The 24,348-nt window shown below is 37.5% G+C and overlaps 1 pseudogene; it reads right to left on the bottom strand.

Annotated features, from left to right (window-relative positions):
- Positions 1 to 922: 922 nt before the first annotated feature.
- On the bottom strand, positions 923 to 2,299 carry LOC148546496 (uncharacterized; annotated as a pseudogene).
- Between the last annotated feature and the right edge of the window lie 22,049 nt (positions 2,300 to 24,348).

Consider the following 24,348-nt stretch of genomic DNA (forward strand, 5'->3'; position numbering starts at 1 on the left):
CGTACAACTTCTGCTCCTTTAAGATTTGCAGTACAATCCTCAAGTGTTCCTCATGCTCCTTTACCGTCTTAGAGTAAACTAAGATGTCATCTATGAAAACCACCACGAATTTGTCCAAAAAGGGACGAAACACTCTGTTCATGTAATCCATGAAAATAGCAGGTGCATTCGTTAACCCAAAAGACATTACCGCAAACTCGTAGTGTCCATAGCGTGTTCTAAAGGCAGTCTTAGGGATACCATCTTCCTTCACTCTTATCTGGTGGTAACCGGATATCAAATCAATCTTGGAAAACACTCCAGGTCCTTGCAATTGATCCATCAAGTCATCTATCCTTGGCAGCGGGTACTTGTTCTTTACTGTCACTTTATTTAATTGTCGGTAATCCACACACAAACGCATCCCTCCATCTTTCTTCTTCACCAATAAAACTGGCACTCCCCACGGTGATACACTTGGTCGAATGAACCTCTTATTCAGAAGCTCTTCCAACTGAGTCTTTAGCTCTGCCAGCTCTATAGGAGCCATTCTATACGGTGCAATCGATACTGGTCCAGCTCCCGGCACCAATTCAATTGCAAACTCAATTTCCCTTTGAGGTGGGAACTCAGGGATATCTTCCGGGAACACTTCTGGAAAAACTCTAACCACCAGAATTTGATCTAAGTTCTGGGCATCGCCCAACGCATTAGCAGCCAACAGAATATAACCCTGACACTCCTCCCCACTATAATGCACCATTACAGAGTTCAGGTAATACCCCGTAGCTACCACTGCTCCATTTTCTCCTTCCGGCATAAACCGAATTGTCCGTTCAAAGCAATCCAACAAAATCCGGTTCTTCGACAACCAATCAAACCCCAAAATCATCTCCAGCCCCACCATTGGTAAATAGATCAAATCGTGTACAAAGTCTCTACCCTAAAGCTTGAAACCTACTTGTCTACAACCTGACCTAGTCATAACTGTTTGATGCGGAGTATGTACATGTAGATCAAAAGGTAACTCTGATACTTTCAAGCCTAATTCCTCAACTTTAGCAAATGAAATAAACGAATGCGAAGCTTCAGTATCATATAATGCAACTGAGGATTTATCACCAATTAGACATATACCTTTCATCAAAGGATCCGCCTTGGAAGCATCCTTGGCATTCACAGCAAAGACTCGACCTTAATGCTGACTCTGGCCCGCATTCTGATTCCTCCCACGAGGGCAATCCCTCGCAATGTGGCCAGGTAACCCACACTTGAAGCAACCACCTAAACCAATCTTACATGAGTCATAAGGGTGAAAACGTCCACAACGATCACAAGCTAAATCCGGAGAACTCTTACTCTGATTTCCTCTGCCTTTAGTATACTGAAACTGATTCTGATTGTTCTTTCTGAAGCCCCCTTGGCCTTGAGGAGTATATCCCCTTCTTTTGAAGCTTTGTCCTCTAGGATGAAAATACTTGCCACGCCCACGACTAGAGCTCCCTCCATGAGTGTCCTTAGATGCCGCCACTGTCTTGGCATACTCCTCCACTACCCTTGCTTTGTTCACCAAGTTGGAGAAGACACAGATCTCCATAGGAGCCACAGCAATCATAATGTTGTCCTTTAAGCCCCTTTGGTACTTAATGCACCTCCAGCTCTCGAAAGTCTCCGGGTCACCCTGACATACCCAAGAAAACCTACAAAGCTCTTCGAACTTGTTGGTGTACTCTGCCACAGACATGGAACCTTGCTTCAGCTGCATTAGCTCCATCTCCTTTGCTTCCCTTGCAGACTCAGGAAAGTATTTCTTGTAGAAAGCCGTTTGGAACACCTCCCATGGAATGTCGGCGTTTTGAAGCTGTAGCAAACGACACTTAGCTTGCCACCAGGGCTGGGCCTCTCCCGCTAGCTGATAAGCGGCAAACTCTACATATTGATTGAGAGGAACATGTTGCGCCTGTAAAGCACGCTCTATAGCCTGGAACCAGTGGTCCACTTCAATAGGATCTGTGGATCCTCAAAAAGTTGGCGAATGAACCTTGAGGAACGTCGCCAGGGTCATCAGAACTCTTCCTGTGTTATCGCTGTTACCCTCAGCATTATCATTGGTATTCCCTTCGCCATTCCCATTCCCATTTCCATTGCCATTTCCAGTCGGTTGGCCCAATCTCTGCACTGCTTGCAGAGTCGCAGCAGCATTAGCTTCCATGGTGTTAGCAAGATTCGCCATCGCCGCCATGAATTCGGCGTGATTGTTAGCTGGTTGCTCATTCCTACTTCCCCGTGTACGCGTTCAACCTCGCCTGCGAGTAGCCATGTAGGATTCCTGTCTACACCAAACAATAGATATCAAGGTGATCAGTCTCAATATCAAAAGTTTAGTGCTTCAATTATCCCAAACAGGCACTCACAAACAAGCATGCTATGCATATATCAAACCGATAACCTAATAGCATCAAAGAAAAGACACACAGAGTATGCAATGAAGCACAATCGGTCCATCCCTCAGGCTCACGAGTACGAACCGCTCTGATACCACTAAATGTAACACCCTAATTAGCCTAAGCCTTACCTCGCGTCGTAAAGCCAAGGTCAATCAGAGATTACGACAGTTCTAAACTCATACATAATATATATATATATATATATATAGAAAGAATAGTATAATCTAGAAGCCCGATGAAAGATATAGCTCAAAAACAGAATTTCGAAGCACAAACGTACTAACGGAGCTACTAGCTTAAGGCATAAGAAACAGAGAAGATATAACAAAAGATAAGTATATAATATCATAGGGAACTAGTCACGACTCGCGGAGTTTAAGCCGGCTAGCCATATACTGATATACAAAACCATACAGTGAAAACAGCTTATACAAGTTTTGTTCTCTCAAATACATGCCTCTAGGCAAAACAAAATACAAAAGGAGAGATGTATAAATAAAATAAACCAAAAAGAACTCCAAAATGATCCAAGATTCTCCGCTCCTGTCACCAACCAAAGCAACTCACCGAGGTGGGTTGCGACCTGCATCTGAAAAACACAACAACAATATGGTATGAGAACCGGCGGTTCTCAGTATGGTAACAGTTCCCAGTGATATAGGATATAAGACCCCGGGACGCCAAAGGCAATCCTAAGCTTCATATCAATCACAAGATTCAACTTAAAGCATTCTAAAACATTTAAGCATAATATACCAACTTGACTTAAATAAACCAGGTTATCTATCTTAAGGGATTTCTATTCTAACCAAACACCGCTGTCCCACAGTCTTCACCAACCGATCCTCCATGCGATCCCATCGCCACCGCCTTCCGAACCTCCTCAATCCCAGCAGAAAACACAGATAATGTTCAAAGCAAGTAAAGCACAAGTAGTAGCATATATGGCAAATAATTCAGATAGCAAGTAAGCATGTTATTCAATTAGGCAAACCATTACAAGTAGACAAAGCATACAAGCAGATAGGAAATGCATATGATGAATGCCTGCCCTACTGGCTGTGATATCACATTGTCGGTTCAACTGCCAACCCGACACATCTCCATGGAGACGTCGCCCTTCGGATTTCTCATATGGGAACCCCCGAGATATAGTGCCCGGATCACTGTCCAAGTACCGGCGCCTGCTCGCCCTATAGATCCGAAGGGATGTGAGCGGGATATTCTTGCCTCAGACCTCACATCTCAACGTAAGCGGGATTAACCACCGACCTTACGCTGCCGCCGCTACCTCGATAGGCGGGATTAACCACCGTCCCTGCCAAGCGCATAGCGTCCTAAAATATCATGTAAAAATATTATTTCAATGGTTTTCAAAAGTATTTTCAGCATACATAGATCCATCACTTTAATCCGAGTCCCCGACTCATCTCAACCACTGTCCCTTTTAACTCAGTTTCCAAATACCAAAAGTCTATCATTCCTCATCTCATATACCAATCATCCTTCACCTAACGTCAAACCATTCTCAGCACGCCAGAAACCTAGGCCTCCGTTTTCTAATTTACCTTAAAATCATGTACTAGAGCCCTTAATTTATATCCCATGTTCTAATACTCAAAACTAGGCCCAAACATCTTAAAATGATGTTATAGAAGCTTACAACCTTGTTGAAAAAGCAAAATAGTTGAAAACAAATAAATTTTTGAGAAACAGGACGTGTGCACCCGCACATATCAGAAGTAATGAAATTCTGCAACTTTGGAAAATTTCAGATTTTTAACACCAACTTTGAATGATCATAACTTCCTCTACCAAATTCTAATTTTTTACAAACTTTATATCGATTCGAACAGTTTTCAATAAGCTTTAATGCTAAACTAATTTCAATAGATTTTGAAAACCAAGACATAAGTTATGATTAGACAAAGTTCACCAAAAGTCAACTTTTACCAAGACTCACAAGAATCTCAATTTACCAACTTTCATAACCCAATCCAACCAAAACCACATCAATTCTATCACATATTAGAATTTACCATTTTCCATATCCAATTTACCACTCCACCATATATAATCATCAATTCTCACTATCAAATACATAATAATAGCCTTACTAACCATCATCATTATTAATTTCAACATCAAACTCCAACATCATACTATCAACATCAATATAACCATTTATCAACAATCCCAACACTCACCTTCAATTACCAAAAATATCAATATTTATCATCCATTATCAACTACATCAACAAACCCTCATCAACAACAATAAATCATACATCCCTCATCAACCTGTATAATCATTAAATTCCAACAACATCATTATTCATCATCAATCATTAACTACCGACAATTCTCCATAATCATCCTTAATCATAATATTCCAAGGATACCAACAATTAACATCAATTTACACATAATTATTCATACACCAACAACATTCAATCCTATCTTAGGGTCAACTAGCCTAAGTGTCCATGAATATTATATACTACATAGAGGAAACCGAAACCATACCTTGGCCGATTCCCTTTATGCACCCAAACTCAAAATGAGCACCAACAAGCTTCCAACCACAATCCAAGCTTTCAAATCCACTCCAACAAGCACAAATAAGTTCCAAAAGCTCCCAAAGCCACAATAATCAAACTATATACATATAAATCACCACAAATCAACCTAGGGTTCAACATAAGCATAATCTCACAAGGGTTTAAGAGCTTTTACCTTTTCCAACAGATTTGATAACACAAATCCAAAGCTAAGCAAGGATTAGAGCAAACCTAAACATCCAAAATCACAAAAACCCATTTAACCCAAAACTCTAATAAAACCCAAAATTTTGAAGAGAAAAACAGGGAAAATTTCGTGATTACCTTGAGGGTTTCTTGGGTGGGTTTTGTAGAGCTCTTCACAAGGAACGCGTAGCCGCAAACGGTGTGACGATCGGAGCTCCGTAGCTCAAGATATGAGCTTGGGAAGTTTGAAGTGAATAGTAACAATGGTGAAAAGCTCTCACCTCTCTCCTCACTTCAGCTGCTGTTGTGTTTAGGTTATGAGGGTGAAAGTGGCTGAAATGGGTTCATTTAAGTGTATTTATATGTTGGGTTTGGGCCCAACTTGGGCCCGGTCCAACCCGTTAGCGTTTTTAGCCCGTTTGGCCTAACTTCGGGCCAAATCTTTAAAATTAAAGCCCGGTTTTCCATTTCTAATATTTTTGTAAGGTTTTTTGACGGTTTTCACTTTTCTCGTGTGGTACCAGGCAGACTTGAACCGGTTCAACCGGTTCAACTGCCGGTTCGCGATATTTCACGGTTTTTCGTAGAAAGCACATTTTCTGACTCAGAAAGACTCACTGAGTCCAAAAATCACCTTTAAATCCCCAAATTCTCTCTCTAACTTTTTAGAATCTAATTTGGGCAATTAATCACTTAATTAACCAGTTGATTAGTTGCGGTTCTTACATACGCACGCACACCCCAGGGCAAGTCTTCTGTTGGTGGCGCCAGCACAGGTGGGGCACTCGCACACCAAGTAATCTGTGCGCACACACGCATACGTGCATACGCACACGTCCTGCTTTCTTTTTCCAGCCGTGCGCACGCACACACCTGTGCGTGCGCATGCACACGTCCTATTTTTCAGCACCTTTATTTTTCTATTCTAAACATTGTTTTAAACTCTAAAACCCCTACTTTTGCTTTGTTAATCCTAGACCCTACTAGTAAGTTAGTAAATAGCAAGAGTTAGGGAGTTTGGGGCAACTTGGGAGTGAAGAAAAAGGTAAAAATGAGGAGAAGTGTAAAAAGGGAGTTGTTAATGAATGAGGTTAAACTGCAATGGCTTTAATGACTGATTAAAGAATGATTATGAATATGATTTGGCTTATGAATAAAGATATCTGAGACACGAGTTTTCCTGGGTAAGAACCGTGGCTCGCCACCACGTGTTCCAGGTCGATTCTCGATACTCTGTTGACCCTACGTCGTAAGGGTGACCGGGCACGTATAAACTCCCGGGTATAGATAGCCCCCATTGAGTGATTATATGATAAATGAATGTGAACTCTATGCATAGACTCTTGGGGATGCGCGACGGGGGACAGTCTAAGGTTTTCGGACTTGTCGGGTTGGCTGGATAACCGACAGATGGGCCCCATCAGCCATAGGACAGGCATGCATCATATGCATTTGTTTGTTTGACTGCTATGCATTTCCTGGGTTTGCCTAATTGTTATATGTCACCTACTATCTGTTCTATTTGCTATTTGTACTATCTGCTCACTACTTGTGCGTGAACTTATTTGGTTTCCTGTTTCTGTTGCATTTTAAATGATGGAAGGATGGAGGGAACGGAGAAAATAGTTTCGTGTTAGGTTAAGTTTGAATTTGAGTAAGTTAGGTAGAACTAGAACACCTACCTCTACTTATGGCTTCTGGTTAGTACTTAAGTTGGATAACTGAATAACGGAGTTCTAAGATTGCCTATGGCATTCTCAGGACCTTATTTATTATACGCGTGGCACTTTTACCATGTTGAGAACCTCCAGTTCTCATTCCATATTGTATTGGTTTTTTTCAGATGCAGGTCGAGAGGCTCATCGCTAGGCGTCTGGAACCTGGAAAGCGAAGTAGTTCTTGGGTGTATTTTGGTTTCTGGTTGTACATATGTATATATAAGTTTAGCTTACTCTCCAAGTAACTTATGTATGCTGCTCATCTTAGAGGTTGAGGGAGAGCTAGGAGTTTACTTTGATATGTTAGTGTATTTTGGGGACACTTATGTATGTTTATATATATATATACATATATCCTCTGGCCAGCCTTAGCTTCGCAGGCTGAGTCAGGGGCTAGTTATGCTGTCTCATTCCATATTGTATTGGTTTTTTTCAGATGCAGGTCGAGAGGCTCCTCGCTAGCCGTCTGGATCCTGGAAAGCGAAGTAGTTCTTGGGTGTATTTTGGTTTCTGGTTGTACATATGTATATATAAGTTTAGCTTACTCTCCAAGTAACTTATGTATGCTGCTCATCTTAGAGGTTGAGGGAGAGCTAGGAGTTTACTTTGATATGTTGGTGTATTTTGGGGACACTTATGTATATATATATATATATATATATATATATATATATATATATATATATATATATATATATATATATATATATATATATATATATATATCATCTGGCCAGCCTTAGCTTCGCAGGCTGAGTCAGGGGCTAGTTATGCTGTTTCCTTGGCTGTCATTTATTCTTTTGCTTGTCTTTATCATGTTTCTATTAGATTTCTTAGCACGCAAGTAATCCTTTCCGTTGAGCGTTGCGCTTTTAAGTTTCCGCGATTTTTGCTTACCGACTTGTTCCAAGGCTCCTAGTATATTACCCTCTTTTCTATTATGTAATTATTATGCTGTTTAGAGGTCTGTAACACCACACTACCTCTGTTCTACGACTTAAGCGTAAAACTCTATGTAGTAGGGTGTTACAGCTTTCGCGAGAGCTGCCATTTTGAATAGAATATGTTGCCCATGTCCACGAAGTGCATTTGGAAAATGGCATAATAGAGACACAGTTCAGGATCACTTGCTGTTAAAGTCGTTTCCCAAAAACTATGTTGTTTGGAATCATCATGGTGAAATACAACCTGCTGAGCCAAGTAGTATAGAAGTGCAAGAGACACCACACCAAGAGAATCTGCTAGAAACATTAATGAATGATGTATTCGGCCACCTTGGGGATGAAGGTATAACAGGAGTGAATGATGCAGTTAATCATAATGGAGATGAAGACATCGTGGATGAAATATTACATGAGCCATCTGTTGATAATGGTAGCGAGTTCAATGAATTTGTAAGAGACGGAAATGAAAAGTTGCACGAGAACAGTAAATGCACAAAGTTGGAGTTTATACTCAAATTGTATTATATAAAGGTCTTGTGTAGAGTAAGTGATAAGGCCATGAATATGATTTTGAATTCGTTGAGAGATACATTTGATCAAATACAGTTGTCTTCTAGTTTTTATAAGGCCAAGCAAGTAATTTGCAAACTTGGCCTGGAATACACTAAGATAGATGTTTGCCCCAATGATTATATGTTATATCTGGATGACAATCCAGATAACTTACAAGATACATGCCAGTGTTGCGGTATATCTTGATGGATCCCTAAGAAGAAAATGAAGAAGGAAGCTACAAAAGTTTTGCGATACTTTTCACTGAAGCCAAGGTTGCAAAGATTATATATGTGTACTGATGAGCGGATAATTTATACGCTTTTTGACACTGTTTTTAGTATGTTTTTAGTAGGATCTAGTTACTTTTAGGGATGTTTTCATTAGTTTTTATGTTAAATTCACATTTCTGGACTTTACTATGAGTTTGTGTGTTTTTCTGTGATTTCAGGTATTTTCTGGCTGAAATTGAGGGACTTGAGCAGAAATCAGATTCAGAGGTTGAAAAAGGACTGCTGATGCTGTTGGATTCTGACCTCCCTGCACTCAAAGTGGATTTTCTGGAGCTACAGAACTCGAAATAGCGCGCTTCCAATTGCGTTGGAAAGTAGACATCCAGGGATTTCCAGCAATATATAATAGTCCATACTTTGGCCAAGAATTGACGACGTAAAGTGGCGTTCAACGCCAGCCTTCTGCCCAAATCTGGCGTCCAGCGCCAGAAAAGGATCCAAAACCAGAGTTGAACGCCCAAACTGGCACAGATACTGGCGTTCAACTCCACAAATGGCCTCTGCATGTGCAACACTCAGGCTCAGCCCAAACACATACCAAGTGGGCCCAGGAAGTGGATTTATGCATCAATTACTTACTCATGTAAACCCTAGTGGCTAGTTTATTATAAATAGGACCTTTTACTAGTCTTTTTGACAATCTTTGGATTACCTTATGATCCTTTGATCACGTTTTAGGGGGCTGGCCATCTCGGCCATGCCTGAACCTTCACTTATGTATTTTCATACGGTAGAGTTTCTACACTCCATACATTAAGGTGTGGAGCTCTGCTGTTCCTCAAAGATTAATGCAAAGTACTACTGTTTTCTATTCAATTCTTCTTATTTCGCTTCTAAGATATCCATTCGCACCCAAGAACGTGATGAAGGTGATGATTATGTGTGACGCTCATCATCCTTCTCCCTTATGAACGCGTGCCTGACAAACACTTCTGTTCTACATGAATTAAGCTAGAATGAGTATCTCTTAGATCTCCTAACCAGAATCTTCGTGGCATAAGCTAGAATGATGGCGGCATTCAAGAGAATCCGGAAGGTCTAAACCTTGTTTGTGGTATTCTGAGTAGGATTCAATGATTGAATGACTGTGACGAGCTTCAAACTCGCGAGTGCTGGGCGTTAGTGACAGACGCAAAAGGAGGGTGAATCCTATTCCAGCATGATCGAGAACCGACAGATGAATAGCCGTGCCATGACAGGGTGCGTGAGCATATTATTCACTGAGAGGAGGGGATGTAGCCACTGACAACGGTGATGCCCTTGCATAAAGCCAGCCATGGAAAGGAGTAAGACTGATTGGATGAAGATAGCAGGAAAGCAGAGGTTCAGAGGAACGAAAGCATCTCCATTCGCTTTTCTGAAATTCCTACCAATGATTTACATAAGTATCTCTATCCCTATTCTATTATTTATTATTCGAAAACACCATTACCAATTTATATCTGCCTAACTGAGATTTGCAAGGTGACCATAGCTTGCTTCATACCAACAATCTCCGTGGGATTCGACCCTTACTCACGTAAGGTATTACTTGGACGACCCAGTGCACTTGCTGGTTAGTTGTATCGAAGTTGTGACAATCATGAATTAAGATCAGAGCACCAAGCTTTGGAGCCATTACCAGGATTTGTTCGAGCCTGGAGATCACAATTTCGTGCACCAAGTTTTTGGCGCCGTTGCCGGGGATTGTTTGAGTTTGGACAACTGACGGTTCATCTTGTTGCTCAGATTAGGTAATTTTCTTTTTGTTTTCTTTTCAAAAAAAAAATATTTTTCAAAAAATCTTTCAAAAATTTCTCCTTTGTTTTCGAAAAAAAAAATAATAATAATATAAAAATATTTTCAAAAATTTTATTCAGAATTTTTAAGAATGAATTCTAGTGTTTCATGATGATTTGTTGAAGCCTGGCTGGCTATAAGCCATGTCTAATTTTTGGACTGGGGTTTCAACTTACCATCACAAAAGAAGAGATTCTCACACACTTAGTTGTTCTATACTTGAAAAGTATCCATATTTGCTGAAGCTTGGCTGGCCATTGGCCATGTCTAGTGTTTTGGACTGGAGCTTTCATTGAAAGCTTGGCTGGCTAGTGAGCCATGTCTAATTCCTGGACTGAAGCTTTAGACTAACATGGCAAGATTCCTGGAATTCATATTAAAAATTTTGGAATCCTTATTTTCCTTTTTCAAATTAATTTTCGAAAAAAAATACAAAAAAATTAGAAAATCATAAAAATCAAAAATATTTTTCTGTTTCTTGTTTGAGTCTTGAGTCATATAATAAGTTTGGTGTCACTTGCATATGCATCTTGCATTTTTCGAAAATTCTCATGCATTCATGGTGTTCTTCATGATCTTCAAGTTGTTCTTGGTAAGTCTTCTTGTTTGATCTTGATGATTTTTTGTTTTGTGTCTTTTCATGTTTTTCATATGCATTCTTAAATTCTTGGTGTCTAGGCATTAAAGAATTCTAAGTTTGGTGTCTTGCATGTTTTCTTTGCATTAAAAAAAATTTTTCAAAAATATGTTCTTGATGTTCATCATGACATTCAAAGTGTTCTTGGTGTTCATCTTGACATTCATCGCATTCTTGCATGCATCACATGTTTTGATCTAAAAATTTCATGCATTGCATTTTTTTTGTGTTTTTCTCTCTCATCATAAAAATTCAAAAAAAAATCAAAAAAATCTTTCCCTTTTTCTCTCATCAAATTCAAAAATTTGGATTGACTTTTTCAAAAATTTTTAAAATCAAATTGTTTCTCATGAGTCAAATCAAATTTTCAATTTGAAAATCTTATCTTTTTCAAAATCTTTTTCAAAAATCAAATCTTTTTCAAAATTATTAGTTATTTTCGAAAATTCCAAAAATCTTTTTCAAAAATCTTTTTCTTATTTTTATACCAAATTTTCGAAAATAACATAATCAATTAATGTTTTGATTCAAAAATTTGAAGTTTGTTACTTACTTGTTAAGAAAGATTCAAACTTTGAGTTCTAGAATCATATCTTGTGATTTCTTATGAATCAAGTCATTAATTGAGATTTTAAAAATCAAATCTTTTTCAAAAACTAATTTCTATCATATCTTTTCAAAAATATCTTCTCATCTTATCTTTTTCAAAAATATCTTTTCAAAATATCTTTCCTAACCTCCTAACTTCCTATCTTTTCAAAATTTGTTTCAACTAACTAACTAACTTTTTGTTTGTTTCTTAACTTTTTCAAAACCACCTAACTAACTCTCTCTCTCTCATTTTCGAAAATATCTTCCCTCTTTTTCAAAAATTTCTTTTTAATTAACTAATTATTTTTATTTTCTATTTTTGATTTCAAAAATTTTTGAAAATTACTAACATTTTTCAAAAACCATTTTCGAAAATCACTAACTCTTTTTCAAAATAATTTTCGAAAATTATCCCTCCCCCATCTCATTCTATTTATTCATTCATATCCCAACATCTCATTTCACCTCTCTTCCATCCTCACAGTTGCGTTTCTTCCATTATATTACATTCTTTGTCTCCCCCTCTTCTTCCACTCACACAGGAATCCCTATACTGTGGTATAAAGGATCTCCATTATTATTATTTTTCTGTGCCTTCTTCTTTGTCATATGAGCAGGAGCAAGGATAAGAACATTCTTGTGGAAGCAGATCCAGAACCTGAAAGGACTCTGAAGAGAAAATTAAGAGAAGCTAAAATACAACAATCTAGAGATAACCTTTCAGAAATTTTCGAACGGCTCAGCACATTGATGCACCACTATTTGGTGGTGCATTCTATGTTGAATTTAGGGAGTTTTATCACCCTTTTCCCACATTTATCCACTAAAATAGCATGGTTTTATATATTCTCCCTAATTTGCATTTAAGAGTGAAAACATGCTTTCTAGGCCCTTAATTGGTTAGTTTTAATTCACCTTTGATTCCCCTAGATGCCTTGAAGTGTGTGTTAGTGATTTCAGGTTAAAAAGGCTAGGAATGGATCAAAGAAATGAAGAGAAAAGCATGCAAAGTGGAAAAATCATGGAAAATCAAGGATTGGGAGAAATTCACTCCACGCGCACGCGCAGCAGACGCGCACGCGTGAAACGATGAGGTCGCATGGCGACGCGTACGCATGATCCACGCGTACGCGTTGATGCTCGCACGTGACCTTTTTAAGTGAAAATGTGCCCAGCGATTTTCGAGGGTTTTCAGGCCCAATTCTGAATGGAATTCTGGCGTGAAAAGCTTAAAAGAACCAAGGATTGAAGGAGAAATCATCTTTTGACGTCTTTTAGACACTTTTAGTTTCTAGTTTAGTGAGAGTTAGTTTCTAGAGAGAGAAGCTCTCTCTTCTCTCTAGAATTAGGATTAGGTTAGATTAGGATTTCTTAGATCTAGGTTAATTTCATGCTTGGATTTACTTTTCCTTTATTAATTCTTGTTCCTCTACCTTTCCTCTCTCTAGTTTTGTACTTTACTTCTTGTAATTCTTTACTTTTATGTTGATGCACTCTTGTTTTTCTATTTTTCTTTAATGCAATTTATGATTCATGATTCCTTTATTGTTGATTTGAATTGTTGTTGTTTAATTCCTTGCAATTAGTAGTTATAGATCTATTTTTCTTGCAATTCTATCTTGCTTTACTTTTATGCCTTCCAAGTGTTTGATAAAATGCTTGGTTGGATTATAGAGTAGATTTTTCTCCTCTTGGCTTTGGTTGAGTAATTGGATACTCTTGAGTTATCAACCTCTTTTGTTGATTGATAATTGAAAGTTGCTAGTTGATTTGAATTCCACTAACTCTAGTCTTTGCTTAGGAGTTGACTAGGACTTGAGGATTCATGTTGATTTATCCACTTGACTTACCTTCATAGATAGAGGTTGACTAAGTGGGAGCAATGGACAATTGATATCACAATTGAGGAAGATAATGAGGATAGGACTTCTAGTTCTCATTCCTTGCCAAGAGCTTTCTTAGCTATTCTTACAATTTACTTTTCTTGTTCCTTATTCAAAACCCTAAAATATACATCTCATAACCAATAACAAGAACACTTCCCTATAATTTCTTTGAGAGACAACCCAGGGTTTGAATACTTTGGTTATTATGTTTAGGGGTTTGTTACTTGTGACAACCAAATTTTTGAATGAAAGGATTATTTGTTGGTCTAGAAACTATACTTGCAACGAGAACTTATTGTGAAGTTCTATACCATCAAAAATTCATTCATCAAAATGGCGCCGTTGCCGGGGAATTGCAAATGTGCGCTTGTTATTGGTTATTGTATATATGTGAATATTGTGAATATGTTTGCCTTTTGCTTCTTTTTTAGTTTTTGGTAGTCGTAGGAGTTTGTTCTCTTTATTTCTTATTAGTCTTTGTTTTTATTTTCTCTTGCTATCATGAATTCTCATCACTTTGACTATGAGTGCAGTCACAATTATGTTGTAGAAAATGAAAGCTTCAATGAGAATGCGCATCAAGAGTGGAACAATCAAGGTTGGGAGGATCCTCAAGTATATGCTTAACCTTCTTGGCAACAACCTCCCCCGGTCTCTTATAGGTACAATTCCACTCCTAATGCATATCAATCCAATAGCTATGATGGATCTCCTTGTAGTTACCAACAAGCCCACCATATGCTTATGAACCTTATCCTCAACATAACCCTCAACCATACTCACAAGCCCCTTTTTACCAAACACCTTCATATGACTGATGTGTATTTTTGGAAAATGAAACGAATTCCAAACACAAAAATCTAACCAGCAAGTATACCGGGTTGCATCAAGTAGTAAAACTCACGTGAGTGAGGTCGATCCCACGAGGATTGATGGATCAAGCAACTTTAGTGGGTGATTAGTTTAGTCAAGCTAACATTGAAGTGAATTGTGTGAAATTGTAACCAACAAAAAGTAAAGGACAATGAATTTAAAGTTGTAGAATGTAAATTGGCAAGTAACTTAAAGAGCAAGAAATGTAAATTTGTAAAAATCTTAAATTGCAAGAAAAGTAAAATTGCATTAAATGTAAAGGGGAGTGGGTGCTGGAAATTAAAAGAAAGCAGTAGATCAAGTAACTGGAAAGTTAAATTGCAAGAAGAATAAAAGGAATTAGGATTTGGGATGCACAATTAAACAAGGAAATATGCAGAGCAATAAATCCGAGGAAGTAGTAAAATGCAATAGATCTCAACAGAAAAGGAAAATTGCTTAAAGAAGCAAAACAGAAATATAACTCAATTGCAAAATCTAAATGAGAGGTTGAAGATCTCAGAGGTTGGAAGAGACTAGAAAACAAGTCTAGATCTCAAATCTTTCCTTGATCCAACAAGAACAATTGCAAATTGAAAATGGAAAAGTAAATTGCAGAAGAAAAGAGAACTTGAAGCAGTAGACAGAATTGAAATTTAAATTCTAGAATTATGCAGAAAGCAAACAAAAGATCTCAAGGTAACCAACAGAGAAATTAAAATGAAAACTCCAGATCTCAGGACCCAAGAGACTAGATAACCAAGTCTAGATCTCAACGCCTTCCTAGATCCAAATTCAGAATTCAATTGCAAGAAAAGTAAAGATCAAGTAGTAGAAGAAAGGAATTCAAATATTGGTTTCTCAAAAAGTGCAGTAAATAAAACAGAGAGATCTCAGGGTGAGATTGAAACAGAATTCCTTCAATTCTCCAACACCCAAGATTTAAACAAAGAGTAAATGAAATTAAAAATAAGAAAACTAAGAGGAAGAGAATTCAATTCTCCTTCCCCAAAACTCAAAATCTCCAATTAACTCCTAACCAAAAGCTCTCCCAAAATCACTTCGTAAAAACTAAAAATGGAAAAGCTCCCTCAAAAACTTAAATTCTAAGCTATTTATACACTCTCTTCAAATGATCTTCAAGCCTTGAATTGGGCCTTTGCTCTTGATGGAATTGGGCTGACAAAAGCCTTTGTTGATTGCTCTTGGAGTTGGAGAGAAACCCATTTGTGAACTGGGCCATGAACTAGAAAAGCTTGAGTAAAAGTTTGAGGCAAACTTTTGCTCAAGCTTTTCATATCAGCTAGCCTTCCTTGCTGTCATCCACGTTTGAGCTAAAGTTTGAGGTCAAACTTTGAGCCAAACGTGGATCCCTCTTGCATGCCTCTTGGGGTGCTACTTTGTCCTCTTGTCAACGTTGCCAATTTCATGCCCACTATAGACTATTATATATGGTTAGAAAGCTCTGAATGTCAGCTTTCTAACCCAATTAGAATCACCTCAATTGGACGTCTACAACTCAAGTTATGCTCATTTGAAGAGGACAGGGTCGCTGGCTTTGGTGTGCAGCGTTTGAGGAAAAGTTTGCCTCAAACGTGGTCGAAAACGCCAGTTCTGGAGGCTCAAACGCATTGTCCACCCCATACTATTATATATTGTTGGAAATTCCTGAATGTCTACTTTCCAATACCGTTGGAAGCACATCATTTGGAGCTCTACAGCTCGAGTTATACTCCGTCAAAGGTGCAGAGGTCAGTTGGCCTCACTGCAGGTTGCCACCATGTTCGTTTATGCACATTGCGGGGCCGTTTTCTCCCTCAATTTTAGTGTCCACCATACAGTGCCATATATGCTTGGAAAGCTCTCGATTCCTACTTTCCATTTCTTTTTGAATCACCTCATTTGGAGCTCTGTAGCTCAAGTTATTCTTGTTGGAAGTATACCCCTTCAGGATGTTGTGGCGCCAACGTTTGCCAAAAAGCTTGAGGCAAATGTTGGCGCAAGCTTTTTCTCCCCTGGGTATGTTGGTGTGGTGCCAACGTTTGCCAAAAAGTTTGAGGCAAACGTTGGCGCAAGCTTTTTCCTCCAGGGTGTTTGTTTTCTGGTGCCAACGTTTGCCAAAAAGCTTGAGGCAAACGTTGGCGCAAGCTTTTGCTCCATCCAGGGTGAATTCAACTCTTCCAAAAGTTTGAGCTAAAGTTTGAGGCAAGCTTTTGCTCAAGCTTTTTTTTCTCTCTTGCTCCTTGCCATTTCTTCTTTCTTCAACCTTCTTCAAAGCTCTTTTCACCTATCATCAATCAACCAAGCACATCAAAGCTATGCTCAAAATCGTGAGATTGTTATTCTTTCATAATATATGACAATTATAGCACAAAATCTCATGAAATTGCATTAATTTATCCAAGGTTGATTGAATCAAAGGAAACATGAAATTCTACCCAATTGGCTTACTTATGGCTCAAGAAAGTGCATAAAACCTATTGAAAACAAAGGAAAAAGCATAGAAAAACATGACATGATGACATGTCATCACAACACCAAACTTAAAACTTGCTTGTCCCCAAGCAAGAAAAGAATCATGCAATAAAGATTGACAATCCAAGGTAAGAAGAATAGCAACTCAATGTTCATGGTAAGCTAGTTTTCTAAGCATGCTACAATTACAAAAGAAATGTAAATGATTGATGCTTCTATCTAGCTCATTTTATGAAATCTTTTCCTTATATTTCTTCCTTGAAACAAGCTTTTTGCTTTTCTTATTAGCTTCTCCTTTTGGGTGCTTTGCCCCATGAGTTGATAACAAAGCTACGACTTCTAAATGCTTTGTTTTCAAGTATTACCACTTGATACATAAGCACCACAAGCATTTGATTAGAGGACTTCATTAAGCTCATTTTTTCTTTTCTTTTCTTGACTCTCTAATCATTGATGCTCAGAGCCTTGAGCTTTGAGGGAGTGCTTTTGCACTTTGAGCCTAACCTTGACTTCTAAATGTTTTGTTTTCAAGCATTTGGCTTGATACATAAACACCACAAGTACTTAGCAAATAAATTGCCATCGGTACTCAGAGCCTTCAGCTTTCTCATTCTTTCCCTTTTTCTTTTCTTGCTTTAATTGTATTTGCTTCTTCAAGGTTTTCATGATTTTCAAAAGATTTCACAAAATGTACTAGATGAAAACTTCAATTAAATAAAATCCAATGCAATTGAGCAACAATTAATCATACTAGCTTTCCAATACTTGTATGCACATGCTAAATTCTTTTTTAATTCCTTGTTTGTTTATGATCATGATACTTTATTACTTTTGAATTCACAAAACTCAAGTTGGTAATCATAATGACATAGCACCATATTGCAAATCAGTATTCAAGCTATGCTTATTCATACCACACATGCACACAGAGAATATAAAGACAATCATGCATTTTAAGTGCTGGAAACAAATGAGGAGAAAAGGAACTCTACAACCTTGTAGTTCATCTTCATTATTGTTGTCCTTTTTCCTCTATTCTTCCTCCTTCCCTTGCCAAACTCAGAATGCTTGCTCATCCTCAAGCAACAATTAGAACAATGGCTATGGGACTAAGATGGATCATGAATGTCTTATACAATGAAATGTTAGTAGCACATGTGTTTTAAGCAAGCAAAATTAAAGATATGAAGGCACAGAGGAATAGAGACATTGTGATTGCAAACATAAGAAGGTGAGCACAATACATTGCATAAAAGATAAGTGGCACACCAAACTTAGTGTGACACTTTCACCTGGAATCAATACAAGTATCTAGTAAAGATTGGAAGCAAATTTTGTTGCATAGCAACACCAAACTTAGAATGCAACCACATGTCAATTTATTTGAAATAAAACTAGACGAAAGAAACTGTTATATGTTAAATACAATCACCAAGCCAAGAATCTATCATGAATAAAGCTCTCTTGGTAGTGTATTAACAAACACAGTAAATAAAAGAAAGCATTTAAAAACAAGAAAATGACTCAAAAAAAAAGAAAACTAAAATTGTCTAACTAAATGAAAGATAACACTGCAAGGCATTATGATTATGCAAACAAGTGATGTTGCTGGATGTATTGCATAGAAAATTAAGTGGCACACCAAACTTAGAGTCTTAGTGTGACACTTCCATGTAGAATTGATGCAATCATCCAAAGAGATTGAAAACAAATTGTTGCAGGGCAACACCAAACTTAGAATGTAATCATAAGCTAATTTATTGAATTTAAACAAAACAAAGAACGAAAACAAAGCAGAGAAGAGAAATTATACCTACGGTTGGCATGTTGTTCACTTTCTTCCTCTTCTTCCAGTTTGTTAAGAGGAATGACTTCAAGAGAGGAGAAGATTCAGCTATTGCCCCCTGTCTTGGTTTCCTCTCAACAAGCTTTCTTTTGTACATGGCTTGATTGAGCTTGCTTGCTATTGGTCCAGGGGTTGGATTGCTTGTGTTTGACCTCCTCTTGAATGTTGTCCTTGGTAGCTTGGTCACAATCCTCTTCTTAGTGCTTTTGTTAATTGCCTTCACTTCACTTCACATGACGCGTACGCGTCGCCTCCATTGCATCACCCCCATGCGCACGCGTCGATGCACGCGTAGGCGTGGATCACCTTGTCTCACTCCACTTCTTTTCTTCTCCTCCTTCCATTTTTTTCTTCTCCTTTCTTCTTCCCTTCTCCTATACCTCATCCTACACTACCATGCACCATCAACCATTAGTTAGTTCAGTTAGTTAGCTATTTTGATGGTTTAAATTTTGTTTAATTTTCTCTCTTTCATAATAAGTGTTGGATTATTAATTTTGTTTACAATATATTGCTGCTTATTATTATTTGAATGCTATTTTAGCATAATCATTGTTGTTATTCGTTGTTGGATTACTTTATGCTTATGAACACCAAGTAAATAACACTGCCTTCAAGCATGCTACATCTTTTTGAATTGCACGATGTGATTTGAATTCTTTTCTTTAACTAGGAAATTTCTTGATGGATATTATGCATTTATCTTAATGCGTTGTAGTTCTTGATCATATGCATCCATATATTTTTGGCTTGAATACTTTCATGCTTCTTTATTGCTTGTTCGGTTGTCATACCTACGAGTTAAGAGCATCTCAAGCACATTAGAATGAGTGAAGTGCATGTTCCTTTTTATGTAATTGTGACATAGTTTCCATGCTAGTGTGTTCTAAACCGCGCGCACTTTAGAATGCACACTTACTTTTATCCATGTCACACTAATTCACTCACTCGATTCTAGTGATCATTACCTCATTCCAACAATGTATGCTTCCTTGCTTTTGCATTTACTTTTCTTACTATCATGTTTGCTATTTTCAGGATAAGTCATTATCAGCTAAAATGGAAGCGGAAGAAAGAACACGCAGCAACCAGTTGATCTACCAGCTGAAGGTGGCAATCCGGCAAGTCGCCGTACCCCTTGCTCATCTTTGAACGCACTGAGGACGGTGCAAAATTTTAAGTGTGGGGAGGTCGTCCGACCAGTCGGTGCTTTTGGGTGACAAATTTCTAATCCCAACACTTTTGCATTTTATTTTTAGGTCTTTTAGGATTTTTAGTTTCATTTTCTTAATTTTGCATATGTATACATAATAAGCTTAGTCAAAATAATAAAAATTTTCAATAATTTATCTATAAGGCGACCCAATTGATTTGAGTAAAAAAATTTTCATTGAACTTGCTTGAATTATATCTTGTGGAACATGTTTTGAGTTAAGAACACAAGCTTGTGAGTTTTGAGCCTTAATGGTGTGGTTACATCTTAAACCACTTATCTTCCTTCTTGTGTGCATTGTTCTCCTTCTATGATTGTGATCCTTGATTTGTTTGATTATTTATGTCCATTATTCCTTGTATACATGCATATATATGATTGAGGCCATCATTTCATGTAGCTCCCTTACCCAAATAGCCTACCCTTCATCAACCATTGTTAGCCAATTTTGAGCCTACGATTAACCCACTTGTTCTTAATTTAGCACATTACAAGCCTTAAAGCGAAAAATAATAAATATCCTTCATTTGGATCTTTAAGTGGCTTAGGCTAGTGAGTGTGTGCATCATTCAAGTGTGGGGAAACTTGGGACATTGGTTGGGAAAAGGTGTGTGTTATATTTTTGTTTGAAAATATTAGGAATTGGGTACATACTCATGTGTTAATCAAATGTAAAACCATGTGTATTGAAACTCTTGTATATGCTTGATTGCAAAAAGAAAAGAAAAAAAGAATGAGAAAATAAAAAGAAAAAAATGTATATGAAAAAAAAAGAAAGAAAAAAGAAAAGCAATAAAAAGGGGACAAAAATGCCCCAAAGTGAAGTTCAATAAAATCAATGCATATGAGTTGTGATAAAAAAGAAGAATGCATGAGTATGTGAAAAAGTGAAGAATGGGTAGTTAGGTTAGCTTTGAATTTGTATAGGTTGCTATATAGGTTAGGTGAAAAGTTTAAGTTGATCAAAGATTCAAATCTCAAGTCCACTTGACCATATGCATCCTACCTTTACCCTAGCCCCATTACAACCTATGGAAAAACCTCATGATAATTGTATGCATGCATAAAATAATTGTTGATTGTTAGAAGAAAAATAAATCTTGGAAAGCATGATTAGAGGAGAATTGAGTGGATCGACCCTATACACTTGAGCGAATAGAGCGTATACACATCTGGTGAGTGTTCGATTGCTCAATTACATGTTTTCACCTATGATCATCTTTTCTTGCAAGTTTGTATAATCTTTAACAACTCAATTCAATTGTGGTTTGGATTGGTTGTTAATACCCTTTGGCCCTTATGCTTCTATTGGTTTTCTTGGAAATTGATTTATTTTGGCCAAGTAATTGTATTCATTTAGATAGTTGCATATAGATAAGTTGCATTTAGATAGTTTACATTTTAATAAGTGATAGTACCCTTTGTCTCCTTCTTGGTTTAAGCATGAGGACATGCTTGGTTTAAGTGTGGAGAAATTTGATGCACCACTATTTGGTGGTGCATTCTATGTTGAATTTAGGGAGTTTTATCACCCCTTTCCCACATTTATCCACTAAAATAGCATGGTTTTATATATTCTCCCTAATTTGCACTTAAGAATGAAAACATGCTTTCTAGGCCCTTAATTGGTTAGTTTTAATTCACCTTTGATTCCCCTAGATGCCTTGATGTGTGTGTTAGTGATTTAAGGTTGAAAAGGACTAGGAATGGATCAAAGGGATGAAGAAAAAAGCATGCAAAGTGGATAAATCATAGAAAATCAAGGATTGGGAGAAATTCACTCCACGCACACGCACAGCAGACGTGCACGCGTGAAACGATGAGGTCACATGGCGACGCGTACGCGTACATGACAAGTATGCGTGGAACAAAAATTGCCAAGCGACGCTCACACGTGACCTTTTTAAGTGAAAACGTGCCCAGCGATTTTGGAGGGTTTTCAGGCCCAATTCTGAGTGGAATTCTGGCGGGAAAAGCTTAAAAGAACCAAGGATTGAAGGAGAAATCATCTTTTGACGTCTTTTAGACACTTTTAGTTTCTAGTTTAGTGAGAGTTAGTTTCTAGAGAGAGAAACTCTCTCTTCTCTCTAGAATTAGGATTAGGTTAGATTATGATTTCTTAGATCTAGGTTAATTTCATGCTTGGATTTACTTTTCCTTTATTAATTCTTATTCATCTACCTTTCCTCTCTCTAGTTTTGTACTTGACTTCTTGTAATTCTTTACTTTTATGTTGATGCACTCTTGTTCTTCTATTTTCCTTTAATGCAATTTATGATTCATGATTCCTTTATTGTTGATTTGAATTGTTGTTGTTTAATTCCTTGCAATTAGTAGTTGTAGATCTATTTTTCTTGCAATTCTATCTTGCTTTGCTTTTATGCTTCCCAAGTGTTTGATAAAATGCTTGGTTGGGTTATAGAGTAGATTTTCCTCCTCTTGGCTTTGGTTGAGTAATTGGAGACTCTTGAGTTATCAACCTCTTTTGTTGATTGATAATTAAAAGTTGCTAGTTGATTTGAATTTCACTAACTCTAGTCTTTCCTTAGGAGTTGACTAGGACTTGAGGATTCATGTTGATTTATCCACTTGACTTACCTTCATAGATAGAGGTTGACTAAGTGGGAGCAATGGACAATTGATGTCACAATTAAGGAAGATAATGAGGATAGGACTTCTAGTTCTCAATCCTTGCCAAGAGTTTTCTTAGCTATTCTTGCAATTTACTTTTCTACCTTATTTAAAACCCCAAAATATGCATCTCATAACCAATAACAAGAACACTTCCCTGCAATTCCTTTGAGAGACGACTCAAGGTTTGAATACTTCGGTTATTATTTTTAGGGGTTTGTTACTTGTGACAACCAAATTTTTGCATGAAAGGATTATTTGTTGGTCTAGAAACTATACTTGCAATGAGAACTTATTGTGAAATTCTATACCATCAAAAATTCATTCATCACACATGCAATGGATAATTCTGCACCTGCAAGAGATGGATTACTGAGACATCCAAGGGAGGGTGAAGCATGGAAGAATTTTAATGCGACACACATTCTGTTTGTCAAAGAGCCATGAAATGTTTGCTTATGTCTTGCAACTGATGGTTTTAATCCCTTCAGAGCCTTGAGTTCTACTAATAGCGTTTGTCCTGTGTTCTTGACTCCATACAATCTTCCACGTTGGATGTGTATAGATCATACTTCTTTCATCTTATTAATGGTTATTCCAGGAAAGAAGTCCCCTGGTAATAAGATAAATGTGTACGTGCAGCTCCTTATAGACGAATTAAAAGATTTGTGGAATGATGGTGTGGAGACCTTTGACTCATCATTCGGAAACACATTTAGAATGCATGCAGCTCTTATGTGGACAATAAGTGATTTTCTAGGGTTAGGTATGCTATTTGGTTAGAACACACACATTGGTATGGCTTGTCCCACTTGTAACTTTAATTTTTCCCCTTGTTATCTCCGTCATAGTTCTAAATGGTGCATCATGGGTCATCGGCATTTTTTGGGAAGAAACCATAGATTTAGTTGAATCGTGTTCGTTTTGACGGAAGCACAGAGGAGCATGGTCCACCTAAGGAGTTATCAGGATTTGACATTCTTGAACAACAAAAGCATGTTGAAACAAGAGATCAGTAAAGAGCAGGCTCTCATAGCGGTAGGAAAAGACCTCGACGAGAAGTGAAGTAGTAGAACAAGCGAAGCATTTTCTTTGATCTTACATACTGAAAAACCAATTTGTTGTGTCATAATCTAGACTTTATGCACATTGAAAAGAATGTGTGTAACAACATATTGTATACTTTGCTTAATGATAAAGAAAAATCAAAGGACAACCTCAAGGTATGGAAATATTTGAAACAAAATTGGGTATACAACGTGATATCTGGCCAGGTGACAATGGATCCTATCATTTATCATTGTTTTCACTAACACGTGATACCAAGAAGCTATTTCTTTCTGTGTTGAAGAATGTTGTGCTACCAGATGGTTACTCAAGTAACATTTTGAGATGTGTTAATGAGGGACAGAAAACATTTTTTGCTTGAAAACTCATTATTGCCATATTTTTATGGAGGAATTGTTACCAATAGCAGTTCATCATTTGCTGCTAGATCACGTTACTGCGGTATTGGTTAAGTTCGGCTCATTCTTTAAGATCTTTTGTGGGAAAAGTTTAAGTATTTCTGAACTTGACAAGCTCCAAGAACGCTTAGTGGTTGTCCTTTGCCTTTTGGAAATGTTATTCCCTCCTTCATTCTGTACTATCATGGTTCACTTGACAGTCCATCTAGTAGAGGAAGCAAAGCTTGGAGGTCCAATGCATTATTGATATATTTATCCAATTGAAAGGTAAATACTTTATATGACGAATTAA

The sequence above is a fragment of the Arachis ipaensis genome, chromosome B9 (assembly GCF_059453495.1).
Source record: "Arachis ipaensis isolate K30076 ecotype BB chromosome B9, ASM5945349v1, whole genome shotgun sequence".
In the NCBI taxonomy this organism is placed as follows: domain Eukaryota; kingdom Viridiplantae; phylum Streptophyta; class Magnoliopsida; order Fabales; family Fabaceae; genus Arachis; species Arachis ipaensis.